Raw genomic sequence first — 21,690 nt, forward strand, 5'->3', positions numbered from 1 at the left:
CCAGCTGTAATAAAGGCCGAAGGTAGACCAAGCCCGAATTAATTAATCAATGGATTAATAATACTTATGATATTATTGATTGCTATTGTAGCACAGAGGGCTTTGATAATGAAGCAGCAATCCAGAAAGGTGTGAGGAAAGGCTGCCCCCCCCTCTTTTTCAATGATTATATGGAACAGGCGGTAAAAATATCCAACAGGAATTTGGAAAGGGTGTCACAATCTAAGCAGGAAAAAATTCAAATATGATATTTGCCGATGTTATTGATATTTTAACCCAGTCTACAGAAGATCTGGAGACATTGCTGAATGATGTAGAAGAGAAGGAGTACTTGATGAAAATGAATAAGTGGAAAACAAAAGTAATGGGGTGTAGTCAAACTAAGTCAGGTGATGACGGAAATATTAGATTAGGGGATGAAGTCCTAAAGAAGTATATGGATATTGTTACTTGGGAAGTAAAATATTTGACGATGGCGGGAGTACGGTGGACATAAAATGCAGACTGGGACAAGCAAGGAAGACCTTTCTTAAAAAAGAAACTTGCTCACTTCGAACATTTAACTAGGAATTGTTATTGTATCGAAGTGAAACATGGACGATAACTAGCTCAGAAAGAAATATAACAGAATTTTTATAAATGTGGTTTTGCAGAAGAAAGCTGGAGGTGAGGTGGGTAGATAGAATCACGAATGAATAGATACTGAATGGAACTGGTGAGAGGAAATCGATTTGTATAAATTTGATGAGAATAATAGATGGAAAGATAGGATACATCTTAAGACACCCAGGACTTGTTCAGTTGGTTTTTGAGGAAAGTGTAGGCGATAAGAACTGCAGACGTAGGCCGAGGTATGAATATGACAAGCAGATTAGAGCAGATGTAAGATGTAATAGTTACGTAGTGCACCCTGGTGGGGGTGTGATAAGCGTCATGCAATTATTTATGGAGGAATATATGTTTCATTTTCAGAAGCGAGAAGATCGTACTTTATATATATATAAGTACAGACCAGGCCGAAAGTATGTTGTGAAACATACCCCAGACTGTTGTCTCCACTGAGATTAACAAACACAATGAACAGCAGAATTAGAATTCTCAGAAATGGTGACGAAGTGGGAAAGAGAGAGGCGAGAATTGTTGACAAGTTAGGGGACACATTCCTCGCCTCGAGCGAAATAGGTAGTGCAACAGCACACAGAGCCGGGTGCAGATTTCTTAGAAATGATGGCAGGGTATCTCCATGTACTAGCGGGAGTTGAACGCGAGGTTGGCACTTGAAGAAAAATTGTGAGCCTTCCCGGTCCTGTGGTTTATGTGGACCAATAGAAAAATTCATCGACCAGTCGCAGGTACGCCAACTTCGTATTGCAAGAAGCACGAGAAACCTGAACTCAACGGATTAAATATATTGAAGGAAGCGTTTTATAAATTCGGAATAAGGTGGAATTTAGAAGCCTAACAAACTAATAAAAGTTATTAAAAGTCACTAACTGAGGGAGATTGATTGGCGTAATTCTGAGAATTCATGAATGCTATCCGCTGGAGGCAAGGGACGCCACAATATAGCGCGAAATCCCGGGCCGGGAGACGGCATCTAAATTCGCAAATATATCAATTACCAGCGAACGATAATAGTTGAGAATTGGTATAGAGCCTTTGAGAACATAATTACATCATTGGATCTCACATTTAAGCCACGGGCCGAACCGAAAATTATCGTATGAGGATATTGGGACTGCGCGTCCTACGATGATAAACCCGTGAACTCGGAGGAGAGGGGAGTCACATATAAATATAGGGTCGTGGAGACGGACTTACTTACTTCTGACAAAGTGTCGGAGCTGTTACCACGCAAGGGGTGTGTAACTTAGTTGTGAATATTCCGTGCCGTTACTACGACAGGGAGCATATGTATACTTACTCGTGGAGTAGGGTTCGAAGTATTAGATTGTTACATAGTACAGTGATTCATGACGCGATGTAGCTCAGATTACAGTCTTGAGCAGTATACTAGTATGAAGTGTTCCAATAGTTACAGGACTCAGTAAAGCATAACTTACGGAGTGTGAGATTCTACCAACAGATTAGGAAGTACGTTACGTGAGAACGGTCACGAGTGTTCGATGTATTTCACCTAGTAAACAGTCGATCATAACTGATACCTGGTCAAGCTGCGCGGACGTGAGACGGGAAAATCGAGTGCGCGCCGGGCAGTTTGAATGTGATATCGAGGTGTCACAAGTTCCTTCGCGCCGGGGAAGGAATGAAGAATATGTGTATGAATTAGGCGGGTCAGATAAAGGCCAGAAGTGTAAAGTTTCAGTTCAATATTAGTGTGTGTAAATTTGTTAAAATGTTAAAATTTAAAATCTTGAAAATTAATATGTGTAAATCTGAAAAGTGCATTGGATTACTTCTTCAAGCTGGCATGAAAACCAGTAGGATGCAGGGCTAAGACTGGACGGGGCCTGTGCTCCTCGTCCGGTCTCAGCAGACTACAAAAAATAGATGAGTAACCTTTTAAAATATTTGTAGATTGCTATCGTTAGGGGGAGGAAATCATATTAATTTATCATGTAACTTAATTGTGAAACGAGCCGTCTCCGGCTCATGTAAATTCAGAGATAGATAGACAAAGGGACAAATTAATATGTACATAATTAGACCAAGCAATCATCATAATTTTGATTACTTAATAGAGTAGAGTAGGGTTTATTTGTTCATTCAAGTGCTTGAGTTGTTTGGTATGATATGGAGCAAGTTTTACGTAAAGATAAGGTTAATATTCATTTAGAGGTGCTTCCAAAGTGTTTTTCCGTTATCGGAAATTTTATAGATATTAAGGCATGTTGTTAAGATAAACCAGAGGTAGGGATGCCAAGTGATTTAAATTGTTGTGGGACGGAATGAAGTCCATTGATTTGTTTGTAAATATCGCGAAGTTCGCCAGTGGACAAAATAATAATAATCTGTAGAAGTGTCGAAGTATTACATTAATATTGGGAATGTGTAAAGGCATGTTTAATAATAATCTTTGAGAATAAAGGCACGAGCCTAGTTGGATAGAATTTGTGCAGTGAATCCGATTTTAACACTAATTGTTGATTTAACGTTTTTGGACTCCATAATAATCATAAATAAATTTTGATAGAAACGAGATAGGCACTTTGTTAATATGGTCACGCTATGTTTGAGGCCCAGAGTGATTTGAGCCAAAAGTTGAGATTTGGAGTTTTGTGGGACAGAAATCCGGCCCGAAATGAAAGTGAATTGTACTGATATTGATGAACAAATAGATGGATCTTAAGGCCTACATAGAGGTTGTATTTCTATACCGGTGATATGAGTGGCAGAAGAGTCCACGCACCGAGGGTTAATTAATGAAAATGTTTGAAGAGTTCCGATGGATAAATGGACTTCAAAATAGAAAAGGAAGGAATAATTTAACACTTGCAGAGATTGGAGGTATTTGCTCAACTGCGAGGTGTTATGGGATTTGAGAATTGTCTTAGGAGCATATGGTCTCCATGAAATAACGACAGTACGAAAATAAGGTTGCGGGTTCGAACACTATTATGTCCCGACCGATGTGAATTCGGATCTTGGTGATTTCTGTTTGGGAGAGAACGTATGTGACTAAATTATAAAGATGGGGAATAAAAATAAAAATTCTCGAAAGAAAATAATATTAATAATAATAATAATAATATTCCAAGTAAATCATGTCTGGATTGATTAGTGCCAAATAAATCGGAATTGTGAAAGGGGTTATGCGGTAAACATATATAGAGTGGACTACCGTGTAACAAGCGAAATTAATTTTTTAAATTAAGAATAATAATAGTAATAATAATAATAATAATAATAATAATAATAATAATAATAATTGAAGAATCAGAAGAATAATTTTTTTAATTTTATTTTTATTTATGAACACAATAATGATGTTGGGAGTTGAACTGAAATTATTGAAATTTTCAAACCACTTTAATAATAATAATATTTGAAGTATAAAAAAAGGAAGCTACTATTTTTTATTTCAAATGAAATTAATAAGAGCGAGAAGTTGAAGTATTGTAGCGAGGATGATTACGGGTTACGATAATCACGATCTCCACTAATAATAATAATAATAATAATAATAATAATAATAGTAATAATAATAATAATAATAATAATAATTATTATTATTATTATTATTATTATTATTATTATTTTTATTTTATTTTATTATTTCGGATGCTGATAATGAATGATACTAGGGAAGTCAGCTGGCGAATTAACGTAATAATGTCAGGTTCTTGTGAATAATAAGTTAAGTTAATAGTTGTAAAATGAAGGCAAATCCCTACATCTGGACCATTAGGTTAGAGTCGCTTTGTCGTTTCCTTCAACTAACGATTAGCATATCTTGGTTAGGAACCCGGGGAGAGTTTCTAGCCCGGGTTGGTCTCATCTCAATCAAAGTGGAGGCGATAACATGGTCCATGTGATCGCGCCCACTTAGCCAACAGGTAATTGGTCCATGACCAAATATGGTCATGGTGCTTACGAAGGTAAATCTGATACCTTCAGATATCAACGGTTCCACCACCCAAATGGAAGGGTGGTCAAAAGTGATAAATATTATGTAATCATTTTCAGGAATAATTTGCCAAATTACCGGCAAATCAAGGGTCAACAGATTTTGTTGTGTGTAAAAATTGTTTTGTTTACTTAAATAAAATGCTCCTTTAGCATTTGCAAGGAAACAGTTCCAGGTTCTTGTTCTTGTAGAATAGTAAACCCTCGGTGACCGTTTAAATATGCGTCCCTTATTCCTAGGACGGAGCCTTCATAATTTCCCTTTGATCTGAATATATATATATATATATATATATAATTTGTGTGTTTTATGATGAGCCTTAAAGTTAAGGATTAGAGTGTCCCGTTCAACCCTGTAGTACTGATTGGATGCGCCCTTACATTTAGTTTGAGATCTTATATCTGAATACATTTTTTATTGTGTATTAGTTGCGATAGATTCGGACCGTAACACTCCCTGAGATAAATGCTGGTTGGGACTCAGGCTTTGAGCGGGTGCAGTAGTAATAAAATATTAGCACAAGATATGTTATGGAGTGTTACTGACTGATGACTCAAACGTCAACATCATTCTTATCACCATACTCATTATTATAATGGTAGACTACTGTAATTGGAATTCAGAATGCCCCTTTACACATTATACATTTCAATGGCATGTTTGCAGCATGAATGTTAAATATTATTTCCTAGAATTTAATGAACATTTCTTGGAATTCATGAGAGCCGTATGAAGTCTGAAGTGACGATGGAAGACTGGCATCTCTTTCATTTAGCCGAAAACGACGTGAGGGTAACTTTGGTGACAAGAAAATGTCTTGCAGTACTTCTTTGGAAGTTAATCTACAAATCATGAACTTCAAGGGAGACTCTTTAAGGAGAATTTCCTGCATCCACTCGATTGACCAGGAGCTATAAAGCATGGCCGCCCCCACCAAGTCGGAGAGAATGGTGAAGGGAGATAGGGAGAAAGAGAATGGATAAGAAATGGAGTGGTTGGAGAGAAAAAGGCGGGGATAAGAAGATAAATGTGCAGTGATGTGTTGGAGAGGCAAGGGACAGAAGAGTCAGGTATAAAGCTATGAACAGACGAGTAATAAGAACATAAAGAACGGAAAGAATATAACATTAAGGGTTTCAAAAGAAAATTACTGGACGAACAAGATTAGACTGGAAGAGGAAACAAGGTAAATGACTGCTTCAAAAGAGGGGACTTGGTTGGTCTCACTGTAAGAAAGAAAGAAAGGAAAGTGCTGACGAACTTCGTCTCTAAATGGCAAGCATCTACTGATGTATCATTGAGAACAACACATGCGTTTTGTTCACCCATCTTCAGCGCTTCTGAAGTTACTGCCTTAGTTACCATGCGCTGTAGGGAAGAGCACGAATTAATTTGAAAAAAAGTGGGAGGGATGTGTCAGAGGTGTATGACATACAGCACGTACTTCGGAGAGTTATGAGGTATATCGATGTAACAGCAATGTTTATTTCGATCGATGCTTTCACGGCCCGTAATTAACACCATGATAATAAGCTATTAAGCTTTTGCCGAGTCAAAAAAAAAGATAGAAAAAGAAAAAAACCAGGCGAAATTCTTTACGTTTCACAGAAAAGTTTGCTCCGCGTCTTCAGGAAATATCGTCTGTTCACGAGGCAGAAACCTCTAATAATGACTAGATTCCGAATTTTTATGCTATAATTAGAATGCAAACTAATTTGGATATTAGCAAGTGTCGTCTAGCCCGTTCTTCCGCGATGTAGCGAGAGTAACATAAATCCACGGCGTTCTGACGAGCCGTACCCCTCATGTTTATGCAAACCTCGTAACATACCTGTTGTGCAGTTGGGTATACTTGTTACTCGCTTCAGTAAGTTTGCTGCCTAAAGTCCGACTCGTTGGCTGAACGTTCAGCGTACTGGTCTTCGGTTCAGAGGGTCCCGGGTTCGTTTCCCGGTCGGGTCGGGGATTTTAACCTTAATTGGTTAATTCCAATGGCACGGAGGCTGGGTGTATGTGTTGTCTTCATCATCATTTCATCCTCATCACGACGCGCAGGTCGCCTACGGGAGTGATACAGAAAGACCTACACCTGGCGAGCCGAACCCGTCCTGGGATATCTCGGCACTAAAAGCCATACGCCATTTCATTTCATTACTGCCTAAAAATCCGAAGTGTAATAATGACGGGTTGAATTCCACAATACTTTACCGTTGGTCTGTTGTAAGTGGTAGAGTACTCTCGTTCATCACTAGATGGCTCACTGTTCACTAACCTTCCGAATGGGAAGTGACGCCGCCATCTGAGCTATAATTAAAATGTTTCTGTTCAATATGTACGTGCGTTGCGGAATAAACAACAAGGGCAAAGACGAATGTGGTAGAACAAATACATAAATTAAATAAACAATATTTATTATTTATTATACAATCTTCCTGCAACAGCTGCAGGTTGCCCAAAGACAAAGAGTACCTTCACAACAATAATGGATGTGGATACAATAGATAATGTGATCGTATGATGTTCAATGTAGGCAGTCGAGTGAGGCATGTCAAACAGCAAGCATGGTTCTTGAAGATCATGATGGACTTCTTGAGTGTGGTAATGGCGATGTTATAGATAACATCTATATTTAGCCCAAAGGTATTGCAGAAGTTGACAAAAAATGTAGGTATGGTTCCTCGAGCACCTAACATCAAACCGATTACAGAAATGGATGAGAGCTTATATTTTCGCTTGTAGAAGTCCGCCGTTTCTTCATAAATTCTCCTTTTTTCTGCATCAACCTCTTCCGGCTGATTTTCGTTGGTCTCAAATCTAATTGCTGGATCAATGATGAAACCTTCAGAACAGGATGGCTTAAAAGCAATAATGTCAATGCGTCGGTTGCTTCCTCTGTTGGAGAGACCGTGTACTTCTTCATAGACATTATAACCTTGTCCTCTAAGAGCGTTAGCTATCATTGATCTGGCTAAATTATGACGTGAGGTGCGTAGTAATTCACCATGTGGACAGGCTCCCAGGACGTGTGAAAGAGTTTCGAACTCTCTGTGGCAACGCCGACAGAGGCTGTTGCCCTGGGATCTGCCAGGTACAGTACGCACAGCAGACACATTGGCGTTCATTTTTATTGCATCACGCCATTCACTGCAAGACAATCCTTTATGATCACGAATCCATGTATTCGCTGGAGTATAGTGTTTAAATATGACTACACCTTTGCCTTTATGCTCTTTCTTGCTCCAGTTGTCAAAAGCTCTTCTTCTCAATTCGAGTCGGACTTTCTTTGTATCTACAAAACCATGTCTTTTGTCTCGAATAGATTCTGTTTCTGATACATTCAATGCGGCGAGGCTTGTGCTGATTTCTTGACATAAGTTTATTGTTGAATGTAGAAAATTATTATTGGAAGATTTCAAAATTTTGCATGCATTAATATGTTGCAGATATATTTCCCATGATACACAAAATAAACCCAGACCTTTAAATTTCATTTTAGCGTATATCATATCAATCGGGACATCCATGAGAAGTTGCAAAATTCCCTTTAATTCCCCCCTAATCATAATATCGGCGTCATTTGTAAATTTGACTGGAATCTTTTGTGGTGGTACTGTCTGAAATGTATATACCAAACTGGGACAGATTGAAGTGTTTGTGATTACAAATTCTTGATCGGAATGCAAAAGGGGTGAAGAAATGAGGAGCTCTAGGGTGTTTTTGAGCTTATTTAGGACCTCGACGGACTGGAAGGTAATTTCATTGGAAAAATTTACACCCAAATATTTGATAGATTCTCCTTTCTTCAGACATGGTATCTGTTTTTCATCTGCCGTGAATAGTTTTTCTTCTGATAGGTGACCATGTTTGATGCATATTCCTTTACATTTTCCAATATTGATGCTAAGTCCAATTTCTTGTAGTTGATGTATGGCCGCATGAGCAAGTACTAAAGCTGACTCAAAATCTTTTCCAACAATAACTACATCATCAGCAAAACTTAATACTGTTAGAGCTTCACGATATGGACTCAACTGAAAGCCATACTGGGTAGATATAGACATTTCGCTAAGGTCATCCAGAATATGATTGATGGCGAGATTGAACAGGATTGACGACAGAGGAGAACCTTGCATAACTCCCCTGCTTATCAAGAGAGGTCTTGTTTTGCTTCCCTGCGTCTGAATTTGTGTGACATTTCCTGTTTGCAGATTCATGATTAAATTCGTAAGTTTGGTTGGAATTGGTAAGGACTTTAGTGTTTCATTTAAATGGGCATGACCAACGTTGTCAAAGGCTTTCTGGATATCTAGGAATATAGCAGTCAGATTAGCTTGTTTCTTTTTGGCTTCACAGAGAAGAGAGTCGAGTATCGCAGTGTTGACATGCGTTCCAGAGGAGTTAGTAAATCCTCGTTGATTGGGGTTTAAGACAACATGTTCACGAAGACGCCTGTCAAGGACCCGCTCATTTATTCTCCTTATTACTGAACAGATTGTGATAGGTCTCCAGTTCTTAATAGTGAGTGTATCTCCACCTTTATGAATTAGAACAGTCCTGGCCTTTTTGAAGATAGAAGGTACAACCCCAGTTTTCAACATACGTGTGACAATGTGAGATATTATGTCGATTGCAGTTCTGTCTTTGATAACTCTGACGAGGACGTGGTCTGGGCCGGGTGATGTGTCTACGACTATATGATTAACAACAAAGCTGATTTCATCTGGGCTTATAGTGTCATTAAATAAAATGTCAATTTGTTCCCTATCAATATCACTTGTATAAGATGGGTATTCGGATCGAATCATGTCATTAGGTTGCCCGAGAATTACAGAGAAATAATGAAATATTTCATCCGAAGGAATTTTACAGTATGATTTTATAATTTAATACGTTGTTTGAGAAACATCACAAGTCGAATTTTTGATCATTTTGAGCTATGAACACAGTTACGTATTTCAAACGTAAATGCATCACGTTACTTCGAATTGACACAAGTTGGGTTATTTCTTATCCAAATATCGCAATTTAAAGATCAGGTTATTTTGAGGAAACATGTCCAGGACTATTACGAAGGATATGGAAAACGAAGTAGAGTGAAAAGATCTGTTTCTCTGCCTGGAAGTGTTAGCAGTAAAACATTAACATGGCGTAGAATAGTGTATCTTAAGTTGTAGGGTTTTTGAAGAAAAGAACACTATATATTAGAAGTTCTTATACATGTCAATTAAACCTGCTGTTATTATTATTATTTTTATTATTATTATAATAATTTGATTAATGTATTAGTTCTTCTCTAAGAACAACAATTTATTTATTGCAAGTCAGGCAGATTCATAAAAATGTGCAGCTAATTATAATAGTTCTCTCAGGGTGCCTTGGTAGCAGCGTTGACTGTCTCGTCTCTACGATAGGAGCCAATGCGTGTGGTAAGGGAGTCCAGAGGAATCTTAAGTGGAGTCACTTGCACCACTCGTGTCTGAACTAACTAAAACTTTGAAATGATATGAATTATAATGCCTGGGCAATTTTATTTATTCCTTTGTAATAATAGTTAGAAATGATATAGTGAAGATGGTGTGAAGATGATTTGAAAAATGCTTGGGAGGATACAAATACATGATAAAAGATGATATATCTGAAATCGTAATCTCCTTACGATGAATTTTCCAGAAAAATAAATATTGTTATAATTACATACTGTAAGTTACGCATTCTGTCGCCAGACGTCCTGTCTATATCGCTGCGACGCAAAGCAAATTTTAAAAAGAAAAAGAAACTTCGAAGTTACTGGTGATGCAGTCAGCACTGTCACATCACGGTGTTTTGAGGCTCAACGACAAGTTATTCAGATTCTCACCCCGTACTTCCACGTAATATTGGGATGTTCGTACTTGACAGCATTGCCAAATAAACTCAGTTCCTGATATTGTACCATAGCTGTCCGGATGCTTCAGACATACCTAAAAGACAGGGGGTATCTATCAAAATATCTGCCCTCACTCTCCATAGTGATTGTCTACGTGCCACATACCTCACCACATATTGCTTCCACAAACTTTAAAGTTACCTCGAAGGGAACATGCTGAAGGGGCAGACTGGACAATCTTATTGGTGCATTCCTCATTGGAAATGTATACCTGACTTCCCAGAGAAAGACTATATTATCTTTTAGCCATAAGACATACAGAACAACTCCACTGGTAATATAAGATAATTAATAACAAAAGTTGCTAGTTGCGAGCACTGTTGCTTGACCTCTAGCTTAATTAAGCCGCGCGGACGGCACGAGTTATGGTGATAGTTGAGAGTATGTACCAAGTATGCTGCAGTGCTGCCACCATTAATTCTCAGCGGCCTCTCCCACAATTAGCAGCACTTGCTCTGTGTTTCCGCTCCTCATTTGTGTGGCTGTGTGCGACGAAGAGATGGAAAAATACGTCAGGATATCTTAGTTATATCACCCTGTTCTTTGTATAATAGTAATATATAAGGAAATCCCGACATTAAATGTACTCTAAAGGTAGAGAAGATCACGGTCACTTACGACGGATGGACAACTCTCGATGGACAAAACGCATTTTTAAACATTTCGACTCAAAACGAAAAACAGCAATTCCGCAGCACGTTAACGTCAAGATACACGTCGAAGAAATGGGCATACGACCTGACGATGCGCACAAACGAGACCTTTCCAGAACAAGCATCGTGACTTTTGGGACATTCCGGGATGAGAAATGAACGGCTGTGCAAAGTGGTTGGATGAACGCCGCGCTCGACACAGCACTGGATCAATTGAAAATTGAATAAAAGCCAGAGCGCACAATGAAAATGAGCCGATGACCTTAGATTTTAGGCCACTTTAATTAACAAGCTCTAAACAACAATCAAGTAAAATGAAAGTTACCGCGGTCCGATTAGCGGGTAATAACTAACTAAATAAATAATAGTAATAATTGTACTGGATGTAATGCCTCTCCCTTGTTGTAGGCAACACCTTTAACGCCTGAATGTGATGAAGTCTCGTGGAGACAGACTGAACTTAATGAAAACCAAGTTTTTTGACAGATGTCACTACATTTGTTTGGAGCGTCACCTAGTGACTTTGTATGAATTCTGTTTAGTGGAGTATTGTAACTACCAGGGGTTGGCACAAGCTAGCGCATGTCTTCTGTTTCTAAGTTGCCACTACTGTGATTTGAACATTACATCCACCAATCATCACCTAGCTCGTCCTTGTAAATGGGAGAAAATTGGATCTTATGTGTCTATCTTGATCAGTGCAGGGAACAGGAAGATTCTCCTCACAGGTGAACTGGGGCAACTTCTAATATAGGCGGCTAAAATCTTACTCTGGCATGCGTACTTACGTGAGGTGATGGATACCAAAGATCCCCTCTGCCATGTAACAATAGGGACAGGCCACGTGTACCGCAGTTTAATGTAGTGTTTACTTGATGTAACTATTTTGCAAAACGTAGGTACTAGACTTTCTTGCTGCAGAATGTAACCACCCATGTGGGTGTCATGTAATGTATTAACGATGTATGAGTGCGAACACTCCTTTGCCTTGTTCACTTTGCATTTTGGTGACTAAGGTATCCAATTTTCTAAATATTTCTTCTTACTTTTCAGTCGGTAATTTTCTTTTCCCGTCTTAGTTACAAATGGGCATAGTACGGATTATTCTTTGTGTCATCTGGCATTCTGCCCCATTATGTTTAATCCTTACATGTCACGGGATAGCTTGAATGGGTATGTACTTTTATTCTCTGTTAACATGTAATAATATGATTCTTGGCGGTGTCGTATGAGCTACTGCTCGTATTTCTTCTGAATTCTTCTGATCCAAATGTATGTTGTTGCTTTCCTGTTGAATAAGTGTAGCGAGTGTAAAAGGTGATAAGCGTTTAATTGTATTGAGAAGGAACCTTACGGGGGATTCTAAGCCCGTTGGGCAACAGAAAATTAAAGTTAAGTCTTCAATATCCCTTTGAAGTGTATTTATTTTTGGAAGCTCATGCTTGTTACATACGCCTGTAAAGGCTCATAAGTCCTCCGAAATGCGAGCTCCTCCTTCCCTATTAATTATTAAGCTCTAAGAATTTGTTGTTATAACCCCTCATAAATCTTTATGATTATTATTAATTATTGTTGTTGCTGCTTTTGAGAAAGGATAAGAAAAGAAATGAACAAAATAATTCTTTAGGGAATATATTCAAAATTTAAACTTTCTTTTGTGGTCATTTGTCCAGTTACCTAGGCCCTGCCACTTCTTTCCCTCTGCTGTTCTTGCGCCCTTAATAATAATAATAATAATAATAATAATAATAATAATAATAATAATAATAATAATAATCATAATAATAATACACAGCAACATTCCTTTGTGGAACGGGGTATACGAACAAGCAATCAAATCACGTCACCAGGCCTACGTCAATTGAAACAGCAAAGAAACAGAAAACAAGTACACAATATTCCTGACAATCATCGAAAAGACAGCAAGAACAACCCTTTAAAGTCCAGTACCCCGTTTCGAGTATAATACTTCAACCCAATGCTTAAAATTCTAAATTATACAAACTGAATGTTTTGACGGTAGCTTTGGCTATATGTAGGCTATGACAATAAGACGAGACACGATCCTCGTAATTTGTTCATTGTCAATTCGTCATTTACTTTTATATCATACTAGTGGCCCATCGCACCAATAGCTACTAACTTACGTTTTGTCTCATTGCTTTGCCAGCATTATGATATGATGTAGCGTTTGGGTTATTTAGCAAACTGTTGGAGATTCTTTCAATTGTCTCTGGATTAAGAGAGGAATTTATAGAATTTTCATAATGAATTATGTTCGTAAGACTTGAATCTATCACATAAAGATGGCCGTATAATGCTGGGCAATTTTCAGTAGCCAGTAAATATGAAAATGTAACTATGAATTATCCCCTGGACCTTAAAACATTAAGGACCTAATCCTGGAATGTGGCTTCGGTTATCAGAAAGGGATGCAAAGGATATTGTACTGTTATACTGTCTTATAAGGATCATGAAATCATTATCGTGTAGGATCCTACCGTTAAATACGCCATTTACTTGAGGTTGTGGAAAATAAACCAAACCATTGTGCCAACACGAATTAAAATGTCCATTTGCCATTTCCGCACAAAATTGTCACGCTTGGCAGTGCATAGAGATTTTATTTAATAACCCTCCACTGCATAATTCATTGGACGTTTCATCGTGAACAGTGTTCAGAGCCAAAGTATTTCTTTTCGTATTGAGGAAATTATTAACTCGATCCCTGGTTCGAGCTCTGACACCTGCAGTGCTTCGTAAGACAACACCCCTTCTCGGGTGTTCTCTTCTAGGAACAGAACACAGTTCACATTTCACACACACAAAAGGAAAAAATACTAATCGAAATCAGTGTGCGTGTGTGTGCGCGCTCTTCAGCGTCAGAAATGAATAATAATTGGATTTCCGCTAGGCAGCAGGATATTCAGCCAAGGATAAATAAAACATATAGGACAGAATCACAGAATATCCAGTTATCGATAATATGTCCTTCCGTCACTGCACTACACCGAGATCTTTGACTGATGTACTGAAATCAATTTGTGAATTTGGAGGTACTTTTTTGGTAAAACGAAGTTGCTTATGATTTTTGAACAGAGTCGAGGGTGATAAATTGTTAGGCCTATAGCTTAAAATCTTACGTTATTTAATATCAGTCTATGAAATGGGGAGCGGAAGATGAAGACCTAATGATTTACAGATAAGAGGTGTGGAACTAAACGGGGCCACACAGCTGGGTACAGATAGGCATTATGGAGGCGTTTAGTAAGTTCACACGGGCTTGAAGACTGAACGCTACCGTGCTAATTGGCTGAGACGTGATGAGGCGCTGACCTTCTGACCGTATCTTGACAGGTTCGATCCTGGCTCAATCCGGTGGTGTTTGAAGGTGCTCAAATACATCAACCTCGTGTCGGTAGATTTACCGGCACGTAAAGTAACTCCTGCGGGACTAAATTCCGAAACCTCGGCGTCTCCGAAAACCTTAAAGAAAGTAGTTAGTAAGCCTGTAACATTATCATTAGACTGAACGCTTAAAAGCATCGCAGTCTATAATGGAGATGTATGTATGCATGTAAATCCTACCTCTATTGAGCAGGATTCCGACTGTGGTCACCTTGGTGATTTAGCACTCGACTATTGCGCCTACTGTCGGATTTTTTATTATGGACACTCGAGTTTAGGCTTTAATTACAAACGAGCCAATAGGCCTATTGAAATTCGAGTTATACCGATATTTTCCTTGTTTAATTCTACATTAGCGTATATAAGTCGCATTGTTTTCTACTTTCATTATTTTTTTTTTGTGGTTGTAATAAATATTGCCCGGGTTTTTGGCTTCTTCTCTAGGAAGCGCTCACTTAAGAATGTGTACAAGGAAAACGACTTGTCTGATTCTAATGAAAATTTTATGTGTTATAACCACATGTATTTGTACTGTAATACTCAAGTTACAATTTTTTCAACGACCCTGAAAAAAGTTCTTATCATTTTTCTAAAGCAACACTTTCTCAGCTCAGGATAAACGTACAGCAGCAAACATGGGCTTGTTTTGAAGCACTCAGTCATGGTTATCAGAAACTACAAGAACTGTAACCGTACAGTGTGGTACCGAATTTATGAAGAGTAATATTCAAAGGAAGTTTTGTGTACGCCGGACCGTGCGATTAACAGCAGGCCGGGTGGTGAAATCGGGCGCAGTGTTGCCGCGTTCAGTAGTAATCACGCGCGCAACGAACAACAGCTTTTCGTTTACTTTCAACCTTTAATTTTATTTCCTGTTATAAATTTCACTTCCCATCACCTTTTCTCATAAGGGCTTTGGACCTTCAACGGCAGGTTTAAAATGGTTAACTTCCTAATTTAGAAATATCACACTGTACAATTTTTACAAGAGTTATTTGTATTATTATTTACATATATTTACGGTATTTAATTCTATCAATTTTCTTCGTCTGAAAAAACACTGTGTTCCGAAGAATCGGTTCTGCTGTCATTCATGCTGATTATGACTGACTCGAAATAAGGGACATTTGCAGACAGTCCATCATTTTCCCAGTAGTGGTCTTCAATTTTCTTCGCGGTGTTTCCAGAGTTCAGGGGTCAATGTACGTAAGGCTTCTCGGCATAAAGCGTAAATTGCTTCCATACCACTACCATTTTCTAATGTGTTAGCCATATTTGTTTTTGCTATTTTCCTTTTCACGTAAGCCCAAATGAGCTCGATTGGATTAAGTTCGCAATGCGCCACTGGTAACCAAATATTCTGTACATCTGGTCGAAGTAGTTTAGGCAGTTGTTCCAGCTTCTTTACCGGCGTTTGAAACTAAGGCCTGGAAAGGACAATCAGCTCTGATTTAGTTAATTTGTTTTAATCGTCAACTCCAGGTGGCAGTGAAATATTCTTTGACGTTATCCAATGTATAATTTCACGTTTCAGCCATGACATGTTCGGGTTTTAAGATGAAGGATCGACCCTCGTATGATATGGAGCTTGATCTATAACGACAGCCGAACTTTGAGGCAATAAACTCAGGACTCTCATGAACCATTCTTCATAATGAGTCGAGTTCATCTCATTCTGGTAATCACCACTACTTTTCTTGCCAATAAAACAAAGTTCTGCACTGTCAAGAAAGCGTTCTTCACTTCCGATGTGTAAAATTATGACCTGGATGACGTATTTCCATCATTCTCCTTTGAAGCGGCTCCTACTCTCTTCACTGACGACAGCGATAATCGAAGACAATCTGCCACCTTCTGGAGCACAGGGAACCTCTTGTCCCCTACTTTTCCCCCCTCATATTGAAAGAAAAAATAACACTCAAAGTCATTGCAAACCGGGTGAGTTGGCCATGCTGTTACGAACGCGCAGCTGTGAGCTCGCATCCGGGAGATAGTGGGGTTCGAACCCCACTGAGGGCAGCCCTGAAGATGGTTTGCCGTGGTTTCCCATTTTCACACCAGGCAAATGCTGGGGCTGTACCTTAATTAAGGCCACGACCGCTTCCTTCCCATTCATCGGCCTTTCCTCTACCATCGTCGCCATAAGACCTATCTATGCCGGTGCGACGTAAAGCAAATAACAAAAAAAAATTATTGCAAGATCTGCCTCTGATAACGGCGGTCTCGGAGGCAACTTGAAGTGACGTGGTCAACATGCAGAACATAGGAAAACTGAAAATAACTTCCGGACAAACCAAGGTCACGGGCATTCCGTTTCACAACTGCCCGGGGCGAGTGTACTGTGTTCGTTGCGCGCATGATTACTACTGAACGCGGCAATACTGCACCCAATTTCACCACCCGGCCTGCTGTTAATCGCACGGTCCCGCATGGACAAGACCTCCCTTCAATATTACTCTTCATATATTCGGTACCACACTGTACGGTTACAGTTCTTGTAGTTTCTGATAACTATGACTGCGTGCTTCAAAATAAGCCCGGGCAATATTTATTACAACCACAAATAAAAAATACTTAATGAACGTCGAAAACAATGCGTCTTATATACGCTAATGTAGAATTAAACAAGGAAAATATTGGTATAACTCGAATTTCAATAGGCCTATTGGTTCGTTTGTAATTAAAGCCTAAACTCGAATGTCCATAATAAAAAATCCGACAGTAATTATATTACCTTCTCTATATAAGTTATTCGTTGCTTTCTGCATCTTCATGTATTGTATTTAACAGCCTAAAAATTTCTTTAATATTTCTATCTGCGATACTTTGTGAAACTTATGTGTTATTTTAGTGGGATTTAACGGAAGATATGGGAGAGATTAAGAAGTTGGATGTTGCTTTAAGATTCCATGAATGTCGTCGTCGGAAGTATTTCCCCGCCTAAGAAAAGTTCTATAACTTGTGGCGTCAAGTGGCCTACATTATGACGGTTACAACTTTGGGCTCTTCAACTTGTCATGTATGTGGAAAGCATTGGAATGTAACCGGCAGGTAAACACGATATAATTTATTACTCGCGTCCGATGCCAGGGCAAATAGACAGGCAGACAAACATGAAAAAGTGCTGCAATCTTTTGATAATCCATCACAACATTTCACACGGGAGAATGTAACGTGAAATTACTGCTGACGTATTGGCAACCTTCAAATACCATCGGACTGAGCCAGGATCGAACCTGCAAACTTGAGGTTAGAAGGCCAGCGCTTCGACCGTATGAGCCACTCAGCCCGGCGAAGATTATTTCCATAGCCTTGAAAGTGCGATTGTTTAAATTTCTAGGTAAACCATATCTTCGAGAGCTCTCGAATTCCGTTTTTAGAAGTTGAGGAGTTTAAGCAGTTTAACTTAAGGAAGGAGGAACCGATTAAGAAGCTAATGTTCTTTCTCCAGTGATCAATATACACACTTAAACGTATCTTCTACAATTTAGTATTATGGCTCCAAAGACGTTCGCAGTGGTGACAAACTAATGCCAGGGTTAACATTCCCATTAATATTAGCTATTCCACTTACCTGCTACGCAGGCGTAGCAGGGGGAGAGGTGATACTCCCACGTGGCGCATCCCAGGTGGCGGATAGGGGGGTCCTAACCGGTTTGCGGCGGACTTCAGTGAAATAAAATACCTCTCGCGGACCAAACACACTACCCCCTGCGGGTGAGGGACGCACATGTAGAATACACACGCTGTATCCCCTGCCTGTCGTAAGAGGCGACTACAAGGGGCGACCAAGGGATGATTGAATTAGAACAATGAAACTACTCTTGATTCGTACCATCATGCGGGGAACACCATGGGTTGCATGTACTTGCGAGTAGTATCACTAAAGTGGTACGAAATAGGTTTGTGATTAGTTGCAGTAAAAAGCCTGGCCTGGTGGATTACAGTACCTGTGCGTCGTACCCATGTAGAGCAACACTGCGGGTCTGGGCGTAGCCTGTGAGTTGTACCGCTATATGAGCGGTACCGTGGGTCAGCGTTGTCTGTGATTGGTGCCCACTATGTGAGGAACACCACGGGAATACCGGCGCCCGTGACTAGTACACCTAGGTGAAGAACCTTACCGGTTTGCGTTGGCTATGAGTGGCGCTATTGTGTGAGAAACACCATAGGTCTGCGTTCCCTGTACGAATTGCAATACTTGTGGATAGTACCATCTTGTGTGGACCACAGTGAGTCTTCGCTACTTTTGATTGGTACCCCAAAATGACAAATACCATGGTTCTACTTTACTCGCGACATGTACCATTCTGTGGGGCCTTAGACGTGAATTTAGCACCCCTTCAGACATCAAGCATCATTGTGCTTTATAAATGGTCCCTTGGTCAGTAATACTATTATTCACGATCTTTTTTGTGTCTGATCCACTGTTTTTGTTTGTTTGTTTGTTTGTTTGTTTGTTTTTGTTTTTTGTAGGGTTCATGTCCATCCATTCACACTTCATGACATTTTTTATTTTATTTTGGTCAGTGGATGAATTTAAATTTTTTGTTATTTCATTTCGTACCATTAGGGGCCGATGACCTCGATATTAGGCCCCTTTAAACAACAAGAATCATCAATATTAGCTATACTGAAACATTGCTCAAAACTTGGGAAATATAATTAAAAGAAAAAGAAAATGCACATCATGAAGGAATCATTGTGTGAGTACAACTAAATTTTTTGGTGATATCTGAATCCACTTAATTTATTCATTCCTCGCTCCATGGCTGAATGGTTAGCGTGCAGGCCTTTGGTCACAGGGGTCCCGGGTTCGATTCCAGGCAGGGTCGGGAATTATAACCACAATTGGTTAACTCCTTCAAAACTTGAAATTCGGAAGTTATCTTAATGAAGCCTCTCCGCCCTAACATAGAATACAGTTCCTTTTCTACCTGGTAGTATCTGACGCCACTCCTGTATTAGTTCCTCCGGTGCAGCATTTGAAAGAGAGTGGCGAGAATTCATCTCCCTGCCTAAAGGCCGCCACACGCAGAAAGCTAAGATCAAATACGCTAAGCTACGCTATGCTAAGTAATGCCAAGCTATGTTGTGCTATGTCACGAGAAAAAGGGTAAGATAAACTATGCTAAGCTACACTATGCTAATTAATGCCGAAATATGTTGTGCTATGTCACGAATAAAAATGTAAGTTAAACTATGCTAAGCTACGCTATGCTAAGCAATGCCAAGCTATGTTCTGCTATATCATGCATAAAAAGCTAAGCTACACGAAGCTACGGTATGCCAAGTAATGCCAAGCTACGTTGTGCTATTTCACGAATAAAAATCTCAGATTTGCTACGCTAAACTACGGTATGCCAAGTAATGCCAAGCTATGTTGTGCTATGTCACGAATAAATAGCTAAGTTGAACTGTCCTAGGCAGTCATTTAAAAATGGCGGATCAATTGAAGAGGATATTATTTTATTGGGCCGCTGTAGAGGAAGACTAAGAAAGGGGAAGAAACAGAAAGAGAAGAAGATTCTGTGTACATGAAATTGGAGGGAGGATAATTCATGATGAATTAGATCATTTGATTCAAGCATTACAAGCAATTGGAAATAATTGGAAATACTTTCGTCTAAATCAGGAACAGCTTCATAAACTTCCCTCTATTACTAAGGATGACACTAGGAAAAACTGAATACGAAGCATCCACATTATAGAATGTAGGATAAAAGTGTATGTAAAAACAATACTTGATACATACAATCAATTTCCATAGTTTCATTTATTTGCTGCCAACAATCTTGCATGGTCATATCTCTTTAATAATTTGACAGGCAAGTATATTTTTGTATTTCTTCGTCAGTCTTTTATCTTCGGTCTGCATTTCATAATTTACAAACACACAAGCAGTTAAGCAATATAACAGCTGCTGTAATGAGGTAATTCTCGAAAGCCACACATATGAAATGACTGCTAGACGCCAGACAGAATGTAATCGTGCGCATGCGCTATGAAAATCGCCTCCTTGGCGATCTGTACAGTTTAACTTGTTATTATTTATGTTAGCGTTGCGTAGGTTAGTTTGTCGTTAGATACTGAACCCGAGTGACTTAGGCCCAAAGTCAATCATGATATGATTGATAAAATAATATATGGTACATTTATTGAAATACAGAAGTGTAGTTGAAAATATTTCATCTGTGTAATGTCGAAATACGAGCGAGGAAGGACGACAGACTGGAGCCTGACGGATTAGCTCGACACAACAACATTTAGCTACTTCACACCAGGGGATCTCATTAGTTGGCGAACAAGGAAATACAAGTCCACAAATAAGTCTTGGTCAGAAAGAGAAGGGGTAGGTGACACAAAGGAAGCTCGCAACATGAGTAATGCGTTGGGATATTTTTGGCAGGACGGAGATTCCCGTGCCGTCATGGAAAACTACAGCGGTTGCGAGGACATTCGCTAGCCTAGGTTCGGGCAGGTGGAGATTTAAATCACGTGACCGCTTGCCGGCCAATCGTTAAAATTTGATGGAAGACCCCGAGATACCATCTTAAGGAATGATGGATGAGATATTCTCGTAACTGCAAAAATAATCAGTAATAAATTATTGTGAGTACACGGATCGTTGTAATGAATTTATTAGATGTCACGCATTGAAAAATAATCAATAATTATTGGCAAATTAAATAAATTGAAGGCTGGATTTCTTGGAAACCAGAGAGCTTGAATGTCATTGGCTGGACGAAGACCACGTTGTAAGGGGCGCGTCCAAAGGCGCGAAATGTGAGGAGCTAAATCCACCCGTATCTCCTAAATCTGTGATCGTTAGGAGTTCATATTTAATCCAGCAAATATGCTAGCGGAGTGGATTAATTTGATATAAATTTTAACGTCCAATTCGGAGTGCAAGTACCGATATTAAAAATCCAACCCCTCCCTCAGGGGTATGACGTCAATGAATCCGCGAGGGAAAGCTTCATCCATATATACGAGCGCAAGGGATCCTCGCCGACACACTTGAAATGAATCTCTGGAGCTGAACCATCGGTCGCAGCTAACTTCAAATTCTACGGGCGTACAGTAACTCAACATTTAATGGCGCGAGCATCCGC

The sequence above is a fragment of the Anabrus simplex genome, chromosome 6 (genome assembly GCF_040414725.1).
Source record: "Anabrus simplex isolate iqAnaSimp1 chromosome 6, ASM4041472v1, whole genome shotgun sequence".
In the NCBI taxonomy this organism is placed as follows: domain Eukaryota; kingdom Metazoa; phylum Arthropoda; class Insecta; order Orthoptera; family Tettigoniidae; genus Anabrus; species Anabrus simplex.